Below are 11,132 nucleotides of genomic sequence, written 5' to 3'. Positions count from 1 at the left end.
AGTGCCATACCCTTCGAGCTCGCACACTTAGTGCCATATATTTCCGGCATGCACACTTAGTGCCATATATTTCCAACACGCACACTTAGTGCCAATCTCGTCACCGTACACACGTATTGCCCGACACTTAGTGCCGAAAGCAAACTTTCTACACATTTCACTATTTCTTTTACATTCAACAATTGTCATCACTCCATACACATACAATTTCATTTATATATATATAGCATCCCATTAAACACAATTGCATAGATTTTACAATCATTTAAGCAATATCAAACATATGTGCTTAATGACTTACCTTGTGTTGGGCAAATAATTCTAAGTCGGCTACTCGTTGACCTTCGATTTCCCTTGTTGGACGCCTCCTTTAGGATCTTGAGCTTAAACAAACAAATTAACTCATTCAATCGCTTTGGTACATATGTTGGTATCCACATTCTAATGATCATATAACATACGGAACGACATGGTAAAATTTTTATCTTGCTACCTTATGTTCTTGGCTATTCGGCCAATAGCCTTATGCAATTTACTATTCTATCAATAATCCTATCACACATACACATATACATATTCGTATATTAAATAGCCACCCTCACTAACCACCCATTTTAGTTGATTTTATACAATCAAAGGCAATATCATGATTGGGTATACCTAAATAGCCGAATGTGCTAAAATTGATCTAACATCACCTATACCCTTGATTGAATGGCCGAATACTTATACTATCAATTATAGTATCGATTTTATTCTTTCAAACACATAGTCCCCATTCGCCCTAACCATTTACTTAACGTGTGTACAAATTCCATCTCAAAATTAGGAGTTGCAACTACAACTAGGTTACCACAATGCTCATCAATGACCGAATGCCTAAGCACAACTCTACTAAAATTTATCCAACATCATTAACTTGCCCTTCACTATTTTTTTTTAAACATCATATACAAAGTAACTTACATGTATATATAAAACCAACCTTGCTAGCACAATATCCCTTAACCGAATATCATAAACCCAAGCCACATATATAGTTCATCAAGGCCTTTCATTGGCCACATTCGCACCCTCCCTTATGAACAAACCAATTTCAACTTTCATGAAAAATATATGTACCAAGAGCTTCAACTACTTGGCCAAATACCAAACCTCCAAACAACCAAATTTAATCCATGGAATGAATAGAACTTGAACTAATCACCTCATTTACATCTAAATTTCCAAGGGTTTCAAAGTGCTTACCTCTTCCTAAGCATCAACCAAGCCAAATCATGCACAAAAGAATTCCTTCTTCTTCCTCCTTCAAGCCACGGCAATGGAGAATAGAATGAGCATTTTCCTTCTTTTTTTTTGTTTTTCTCTCTAGTTACGGCACAATGGGGGGCATCCATGCTCATTTTTTGTTCATTTCTTTAATGCTAGCTATTATTTTATGGCTTCCTACATACACCACTAGCATAACATGTTGGAAACATGTTCCCTTGCCCATAATTTTGTCATGGCCGGCCACTAACCTTGTCAAATGGGTTATTTGACATGCAACTCCATTTATTTTACTTCATTCCTTTATTAACCTCTTAAAATTAGCCACATATAATTAAATCCTTTCACATGAGTCCTTTTTCTTTCAATTCACCTTCAAATTAACTAAATCAAAGAATTAAAAAAATTCACACATGCATTTTCACATATTTAGACAGTAACTATCATACTCAAATAATTTAGTGACTCGGTTTAGCGGTCCCGAAACCGCTTTCCGACTAGGGTCACTTTAGGGATGTCACAACATGGGCCACGCCCGTGTGGGCAGGCCGTGTGTTCACACACGCCCGTGTTAAAAACATCGAGCATTCTATTTATGTACCATAGCAAAACCACATGCCCGTACAGTGGCCGTGTCTTAACCCACGGCTGAGACACACGGCCGTGCCTCTAGCCCGTGTGGCACACATTAGGCTATTTTCTAAGCCCTTTTTATGTTCTTAACTCTTTGTACTAATATACGATATATCGACCTTTGTCATAATCTTAGTTATATTTATCTTAACCACATCAAGACATTACTCATGTATACATAAAATAGGTTTATTTACTTATAGCCATTATGAGCCATACATCATGGCTTTATACAATGGGACAGTATAAGCCTATACATTTGGCTAAATCATAATATTACATACTAAATCTCTATACATGCCACTCACTTATAGATAAATAAGAGTTTTCATTATTCCAACTTGACAAATTGATAGTGTGATGATACCTCCAACGATCTCCAACCCCGAGCCAATCCTGAAAAACACTGAGAGAAATGGGAAAGTAGTGTAAGTTTTATAACTTAGTTAGTTGGCATATAATAATAAGCAATTTAATTAACAATACTAACCTATTCCTCAATAAGTATGCTCAAGAAAATAGAATCAATATTCACATGATTTCACCTTTTTACTCAAATTCAGTTTAAACTATTTTCCCGAGTCACAGTCACTAATTTAATTATTTCATAAGCTACAGAACTCGAAATTAAGTTCTGTAAATTTTCCCTAAAATTAGACTCATATACCTTCTTGCCATAAAATTTCCAGAATTTTAGGCTTAGCCAATTAATACAGTTTATTCATTAAATTTTCCCCTATTTCACTGTTTGACAGTTCTGACATCTCTTCATAAAAACTAAGATATTTCATTATACAGAATTAAAATAATGTTCTAGTTTGTTCCAATATAGAATAGAAGGATTCTAAGCATATAAACCATGAACCATAATTATTTTTATGCAATTTATAATGATTTTTCCAAGTCAGAACAGGGGATCACGTAATCATTCTAAACCAGTCTCACAAGAATTTAAATATCTCATAAAGTATAATCCATTTGCTCACATCGTTTTCTTTCTATGAAAATAGACTCAATGAACTTTAATTTCATATCTCATTCAATTATTAATTCAATTCCTACCATTTTTGGTGATTTTTCAAATGTACATGACTGGTACTGTCCAAATCTGCTTTACTTTTAAAATTCACTATTTCATGCTTTCTTTATAGTTTCATTAATGGTAACACTTACCTCTTATCAACCTTACCAAAGTACAATCATAAAATGAGCTTATTGCTCATAGTTTACACATATATACCTGCACTTATTCACAAGATTCATATTCACACTTACACATATAAATGCCTCAAACACGATGTTCACTTGCACATTATTATCACATGATTAGAACCTTTTCACATTTAATCACTTTTCATTATATCAATTCAATACTACTTGAACCCTATGGAATACTAAAGGATACACAGAATAAGGCACAAAGTGCCACACTGTAATATAGTCAAAGCTATCACTATATTGTAGCCAAAGCTACCACTGTATTATAGCCGAAGCTACCATTGAGATGTAGCCAAAGCTACCACTGTATTGTAGCCGAAGCTACCACTGAGATGTAGCCGAAGCTACCACTATATTGCAGCCGAAGCTACCACTGAGATGTAGGCGAAGCTACCACTATATTGTAGCCGAAGTTACCACTGTATTGTAGCCGAAGCTACCACTGAGATGTAGCCAAAGCTAAGCTACCATTGAGATGTAGCCAAAGCTACCACTATATTGTAGTCGAAACTATCACTGAGATGTAGCCTATAGATTCCTAAGGTTCAATCGGGATTTGTTTCGGTTTCACTCATTAACACTTATTCAACATTCAGTTAATCACTTGTCTCGTAACAACACTAATTCACAATTTTTTTTATAATATGCATAATCATATAAATCACATTTAAATACAATATTTCAATGCACTTTCTTGTACCATAGACATATTTTTAAATCGATTTATAAACTAGGCATATTAAACATTTAATTCAACACAATTCAATTAATTCACTAATTTAACTTTCAAATATAAATTACAATGTTGTTACATTATTATTATCACACCAACTTACCTCGAATGCCCAAACAACTAATTTTTTCGACTTAGCCCACAACTTCGTTCTTCCCCGATCTTAGTCCAAATTTCATGTTTTCTTGATCTAACATGTCAAATAGCACTCATTTAACACCTTTTATCAACTCACTAATCAATTCAATTCACATATCAAATTTTAGAAAATTTATAATTTTGCCCCCTAACTTTTCAAAAATTACACTTTTACCCCTAAGCTCGTAAAATAATTTTTATTAAGTCTTCTTATGTTTCATGACATGCGAACATTTTTCTCTTCTATGGAAACTTCAAATTCTCACTAATTCACACACTTATGACCAATTTATAACTTTTACAATTTAACCCCTTTTATACGATTTCATCAAAAATCATCTAATAAAACGCGTTTCTCTAATCATAGACATGCATAATCTACCATAATTCATCAAAATACACAATTATTCAACATGGGTCAATTTTTAAAATCAAACTCTAACTCAAAATAATGGTAGAGATAGCTAAATTGAGTTACCAGAATTTCAAAAATACGATGAACATTAAGAACTGGGCTCAAATGCACTTACAATTAAGCTTTGAAAAGCTTGAAACCCTAACCATGGCTTCTTGAAAATTTCAAAAGCATGGGGAAGAAAGCATGGGGAAGAGAATGAGCAGATTTTTCGGTTTTAAATTTTGTCTTTTATGCCTTAAAACACCCAAATGACCAAAATACCCCTTTTTACTAAACCTTCAATTTTAGCCTTCCATGTCTAATTTTTTCCATACCAAAATATGATGATCTATTTTCCATTTAAATACTTCTAGTTTAAACCCCCATTTCAAATAAGTACTTATATTTTAGAACTCATATTTTGCAATTAATGCAATTTAATCCTAATAATAAAATTGGGCACTTTATCGATAAAATTACTTAACAAAATTTGCACACAATCACTCAAACATATCATGGACTCTAAAATAATCATAAAATAAATATTTCTACCTCAGATTTGTGGTGTCATAACCATTGTTCCGACTAGGCCCTATTTCAAGCTATTATAGAAAATCAAATCTCCACCACTATAAATGAGATGATACACGAATCAAAAGGTCTTTAACAAGGTTGTAATGGGGCTTGGGTTAAAGGTGTGGATAAAGGCTGAAAAAGAGGGTTAGATTCGAGATTAATTTAATAAATTACCCAACTTAGAAGAATAAAGCTAATTACTGAATTACAAACAGGTGCTAAAAATAAAACTTTCTGAGAAGAAATGAGCTTTCCCTCAATATAATAACTTTAACCATCCAAGCTCTTTAAAACAATATGTAATTGAATGAATATAAAAATACGGTTTTTTTTTAGGAATAAGAACAGTAATTGAGAGTAATAATAATTTAGCAACTGAAATGGACGAAAATAGTTAGGTAACTAATCAAATCAAAGCTCGATAAAAAGGGAGTTAATAAAAAGAGAAATTCTTAACGACTCAAAAGGGGTTCAGTCGTGGGTTAATCATTAAGGGGAAAAATTAAGAAAAAATGGTTAAGGCTCAAAAGGGTTCACTAAGGGTCAATTATGTGGGTAGGCTTTTTATGGGGTAAATAGGTTAAAACTTAAGTGCCTTTATCAATTTAGTATATCAAATCAATATTGTGGTCTCGACATGCATAATCAAAGCAAGTTTTAGAATAACAAATCAATATTGACACACTCATAACCAATAAAATAAGTGAGCAAGAAAGATATATGCTATTGAAGTCTCAAAATCTCACGAAAATTATGGGTATTTTATGTCAATCCTGTAAATTCAAAACTTCAAGATAATACCTCAATTCAGGGAAACAACCTAGCAATTTTAATTCTTAAAAATCAACTTATCATGCTTGATTTTCTAATGTCTTTAAAGTTTAAACAATCAATGTACAATTTCCTATGATTAAATTCAAAGCATATCAATAAAAATCATAGATCAATCAAAATTTATTCTAATAGTGATATGAGGGAGTTATTTTTGAACAAGGCCAAATTCAGGGATTTTCAAAGGATCGTATAAATAACCTCCCCACACTTAAGATGTACATTGTCCTCAATGTACAAAAGGGAGAGAAGTGAAACTGCCCTGATTTTTTGGATGGAATCCTTGGAATAATGAAAGTGAAAATTGTAGATATGGCCAATGATGTGCATAAGTCAGAGCTACTATTAAGAAAATAAACACAACTATGAAGAGAATGAAAGGGTTACGCGAGAATAGCTATAAAGATAAACATAGTTTAAAAGTATAAACGAAATGTCTTTAAAATAAATACAAAATACAAATAAAAATAAAAATAAAGTGAAAAATAAAAGATAAAAAATAAATGGACTCAAAAGTCCTCATCGGTGATGGATCTTGAGGTGGTGGTGGTGGTGGTGGAGGCAAGATGTTGAAATGCTAGCAGATCTGTTGCAGAGTCACCTCGATGCTATCGAACCTCGCAAAACACTATTGCTCGAAGTGAGTGAGTCGCTCGGATATATCGGTCAAAGTGGCTGTAGGAGGTCAGTGACTTGGTGGTGGTGGTGGGTGTGGGTCCTCGTGAGGGGAAGGGACATCATCAGTAATGTCCTTTGGCTCATCCTAGTCATCATAGTGAACGAGTCTGTACTGAGGGGGGGTCGAATCCACGTCATCGCTCTATCATCCTCATGTGGATCATACTGGAAATTCCCTGAGGAGACATCTGGCCTACTAGTGTGAGTGTTGATGACATCTCTGGAGTGTCGAAGAGGCCGAAGTGTCGAGTGAGGCAAGTCACGTAAGGGTCAATGCATATAGGGCCCCTCCTATGGCGGTCTATCTTGCGGCGAAAAATAAGGGCAATAAAGTATGCCAAATCAAATGCGTGACCAGTTACCATGCTCCAAAAATAGTATGCGTCAGTAGTGCTTACAACTCTTGTGCTCTCTCTCCTACCAGTCAACGTGTGAGCTAATAAGGAATGGATGTATCGTAGAGCCGGAGAAAAAGATGTTGTCATCAAGTGACTCGCGTCATAATGGATCTAACTAGCTGTGAGATCAGTCCAACAGCACGAAAGTGAGTAATGGATGTGACGGTGGAGGTGAAGAAAGTTATCGACACCTAAAAACTCATCGGTGTAGATGCCCAAAGTTGCGCCAAACTCAGGGACACTTATATGTCACACTAATCCACCAAGTCGGAAAGTGATAGTACCGGCCTCGTCATGGGCATTCATCACATGCTGTAGATGGAAAGTAGTGCAAAACCCCAAGGTAAGCTCTGAATAGGTGGGCTTGATAGTCACAAAGAATCGATCCCACGGGGCAGTGGTAATGAAAGCACGAACCTCATCAACTAGTCCGACTTGTTCCAATGCGGCCCAGTCAATACATCGGCCCAAACCTAGCAGTCGCATGCACAAAAGTTGAAACAAGTCATCTTGTGGGCCTGAAAAAAATCGAAGCAGAGGGTGACGAGCTTCAGTTGAGGCACTCAAGGAGGTTGCGCTAGGACCCTTCTATTTTTTCAAAGTGGGGACGACAATTTTCCCGCCTCGTGTATTTGTCATGCTATTCCTGAAAATAACAAAAGTCAAAAACAACACCAAATATTCAACCGCAAGTCAAAGGAAAAAAATAAGAATCTAAATAGTAAAAATAAAACTATAGTCCTAAAAAGAATATGCCCTAACAGTAATCATAGAAAGGACCATAATAATAGAAAAATATATAGGAACGTAACAATAGCACTAAGGAATAAAAATTAAAAAAAAGATCATGGAAAACATCTAACTAATCAGAAACAGATGGGTGCAATTATAGGAAAATATAAATACTAAAAATAATAAAATAGGAGAAAAGAAAGATAAAAAATGAAAGAATCAGAAAACCAAAACAAAACAAAACAAAGCAAAGCAATAAAAATAATAAGCATAATAATAACAAATATAACGAATAATATCAGTAATAATAATGAAGACTAATAATAAATAAATAAATAAATAAATAATTGACTAAAATTAAAATTGAATAACAATTAAGTAATAAATAAATAAATAAGTAAACTAAAATAAAATGAATGTGAGGGTAAAAGAGGAAACCTCGACAGTGATTGAAGGTGCGGATGGTAGTGGAACAAGGGTGGAATTCGTACGACGAGGAGGCCACGGTGGGAAGAGGAGCGGGCTGGTGGCTGTGTAGGTAAGGGGAAGGGAGGGAGGAAAAAGAGAAAGAAAAGGAAGGGAAAGAAAAGAGGGAGGAGAAAGGGTCGCGATAGTGAGGCCAACGGAATAAGGGATGGATGGTGAGAGGGCTGTGGCGGCTAGGGCTTGGGGGAAAGATTTGAGAAGAAGAAGACAAAGATAAAATGTTAGGGTTGGGGGGTTTAAAAGGGACATGGTCGTGTGGTGCCTGTGTTGGGCCACACAGCCATGTCACACGCTCGTGTGGCTCGAGTATTACCCTTGTGCGTCACAAAAATTTATTGACCAATCGTCACGCGGCCTAGGACACGACTGTGTGTCCAGGCTGTGTGCTACGTTGTTCGCTTCTCCCACGCCTGTGTGGTCTCCCACACGCCCAAGTGTCCGAACACACGCCCGTGTGTTCGAACACACGGCCGTATGGTTCACCCATGAAGCCGTCTGACTTGTTTAAAATTGGAAAATTTAGCTCCAGTTTTCACACGGCCATGTAATTCATAATTTCGCCCATGTCAAGCCACACGGCCTAGGACACGCCCGTGTTTCTAAGTCGTGTGGGTAAAAAAAACTGCACTAAACACGAAAAGAAGTAAAAATAAACTGGTCAGTAGAGTTAGTGCTCGGGTTGCCTTCCGAGAAGTGCTTATTTAAAGTCTAAGCTTGACTTACCTCAATTTTCTGTGGTCACGATTGTTTGAGGAGTTGAAACTCCTCATCCCTACTATCAATTCTATCAAAATAAGGTTTGAGTCGAGTATTATTTACCTTGAAAATTTCGAATTCAGTATGTGTTACCTCAACTGTACCGTGTAGGAAGATATTCAGTATCTTGAAGGGAGTTGCTCTGTCTACATTGGGTTTTGAAGTGATAACTCGAGGGCTCGTTTTATCCATCAGTACCTAATCACCGACCTTGAAGTGATTTGTTCTATCCTTAAGCTTGATATGGTGTTGCCTCGGTTCCTCCTTGACATAATTCCGCTATGCATCTAGTTCATCTATCTGTAGTGCTCGTTCTCATGAATGCTTCCATTGTTAGTACTAGAACGTGGCTCATTTATGCTTTCTTGAAGTGTTTCCTACAAAGAAGGTTGAACCACATGATTAATCTCATTAACAAGTTTTATAGAATCATCTTCATGACTTACTGTCATATCTTTCCTACACGGAGTGTGAGTTCGCCTGTACTAGCATCAATAATAGTCCTAGCAGTGGCTAAAAAGGGTCGTCCCAAGATTAAAGGAATGTCACCGTCCTCTTCCATGTCTAAAACAACAAAGTCTACCGAGAAAATGAATTTATCAATCTTAACGAGTACGTCCTCAATAATACCCCTAGGAAATCTAATAGTTTTATCTGCCAGTTGTATACTTATCCTAGTTGGTTTAGGTTTCCAAATACCTAGTTGTTTAAACATTTTATAGGGCATGACATTTATACTTGCCCCTAAATCTTCTAAAGCATTATCAACATTTAAACTACCGAGTAAACAAGGAATAGTAAAACTCCCTGGATCCTTTAACTTGTTGGGTAGTTTATTTTGTAAAATTGCTGAGTAAACTGCATTCAATTCCACATGCGATGAATCATCTAACTTCCGTTTCTTTGCTAGAAGCTCCTTTAAAAATTTCACTGAATTGGGCATCTGCGAAAGAGCTTCAATAAACGGTAAGTTAATATGTAACTTTTTTAAGATGTGAAGAAATTTACCAAATTGTTCATCTGTGCGGTCTTTCTTTATTGCTTTAGGGCATGGCACACGAGGTGTGTATTCTCTGCTTATCGGTTTTTGTTTGTTCTGGCTTTCATCCACCTTATCTTGGCTTACCATAGTTTCTTGCCTTGGTTCTAGTATGGACTCAACTAACCCTTCTTCCTATTGAACCGTAATCGCATGGAGCTGCTCTCTTGGCTTACTTTCCATGTTACTGGGCAAGCTACCTTCTAGTCTTTCTAAGATCAGCTTAGCAAGCTGACCTATTTAAGTCTCTAGACCTTGAATCGATGCCTGCTAATTTTCAAGTGCTGTTTCAGTGTTTTGGAAACGTGTTTCTGACACTAAGATGAATTTTGTTAACATCTCTTCGAGGTTCAGCTTTTTTTCCTGCTGGTAAGATGGTTGAAAACTTAACGGGGGTTGTGGTCTTTGATTACCTTGACCATCCCAAGAGAAGTTGGGATGGTTCCTCCAACCTGCATTGTAAGTGTTATTATAGGGATTATTCTGAGGTCTAGAATTGTTACCCATATAGTTGACTTGTTTGTTTGTAGTGCTAGGGTGTAGGCTAGGCATTCTGTATTATTCATTCCTCCTCCATTTGTACTGCACTGCATCACCAGATGTACCTGCGTAAAGACACATAAACTATCAATCTTTTTATTTAAAAGCTCTACTTGGTTTGATAACATAGTGACCGTGTCGAGATTGAAAATACCAACTGCTTTACTAGGCTTTGTCCTCATGACTTGCCACTGATAATTATTCAGTGACATCTCTTTAATAAACTCATAAGCCTCCTCAATTGTTTTGTTATTTAAGGTTCCACTAGCCGCTGCATCTACCATCTGTCTAGTTGATAGGTTCAAACCATTTTATAAAGTTTGAACTTGTAGCCATAAAGGTAAACCATGGTGAGTGCATCTTCTCAATAGATCCTTGTATCTCTCTCATGCATCATATAGAGTTTCTAAATCCATCTACACAAAAGAAGAGATATCATTCCTCAATTTAGCCATTTTAGCCGGCGAAAAATATTTAAGTAAAAATTTTTCGGTCATTTGTCCCCAAGTAGTGATTGACCCTCGTGGTAATGAGTTCAACCACTATTTAGCCTTATTCCTTAATAAATGGGAAACAACCAAAGGTGAATGACATCGTCAAAAATGCCATTAATCTTAAAGGGGTCGCAGAATTCCAAAAATATTGCTAAATGAGTGTTTGGATCCTCGTCCTGCAAACCATCAAACTAAACAAACTATTGTATCATTT

General features: G+C 36.0%; 1 non-coding gene across 1 annotated transcript; it reads left to right on the top strand.

Moving 5' to 3' along the window:
- The first annotated feature begins 10,766 nt into the window (after nt 1–10,766).
- Nucleotides 10,767–10,873, top strand: LOC128295785 (small nucleolar RNA R71). The gene has a single exon (XR_008286336.1). It is a non-coding gene; the product is annotated as a small nucleolar RNA R71 (small nucleolar RNA).
- The last annotated feature ends 259 nt before the right edge of the window (nt 10,874–11,132 follow it).

The sequence above is a fragment of the Gossypium arboreum genome, chromosome 7 (genome assembly GCF_025698485.1).
Source record: "Gossypium arboreum isolate Shixiya-1 chromosome 7, ASM2569848v2, whole genome shotgun sequence".
NCBI classification, from domain to species: domain Eukaryota; kingdom Viridiplantae; phylum Streptophyta; class Magnoliopsida; order Malvales; family Malvaceae; genus Gossypium; species Gossypium arboreum.
The sequence above is the reverse complement of the archived record's forward strand: the minus strand, read 5'-3'. Positions and strand labels throughout refer to the sequence as shown.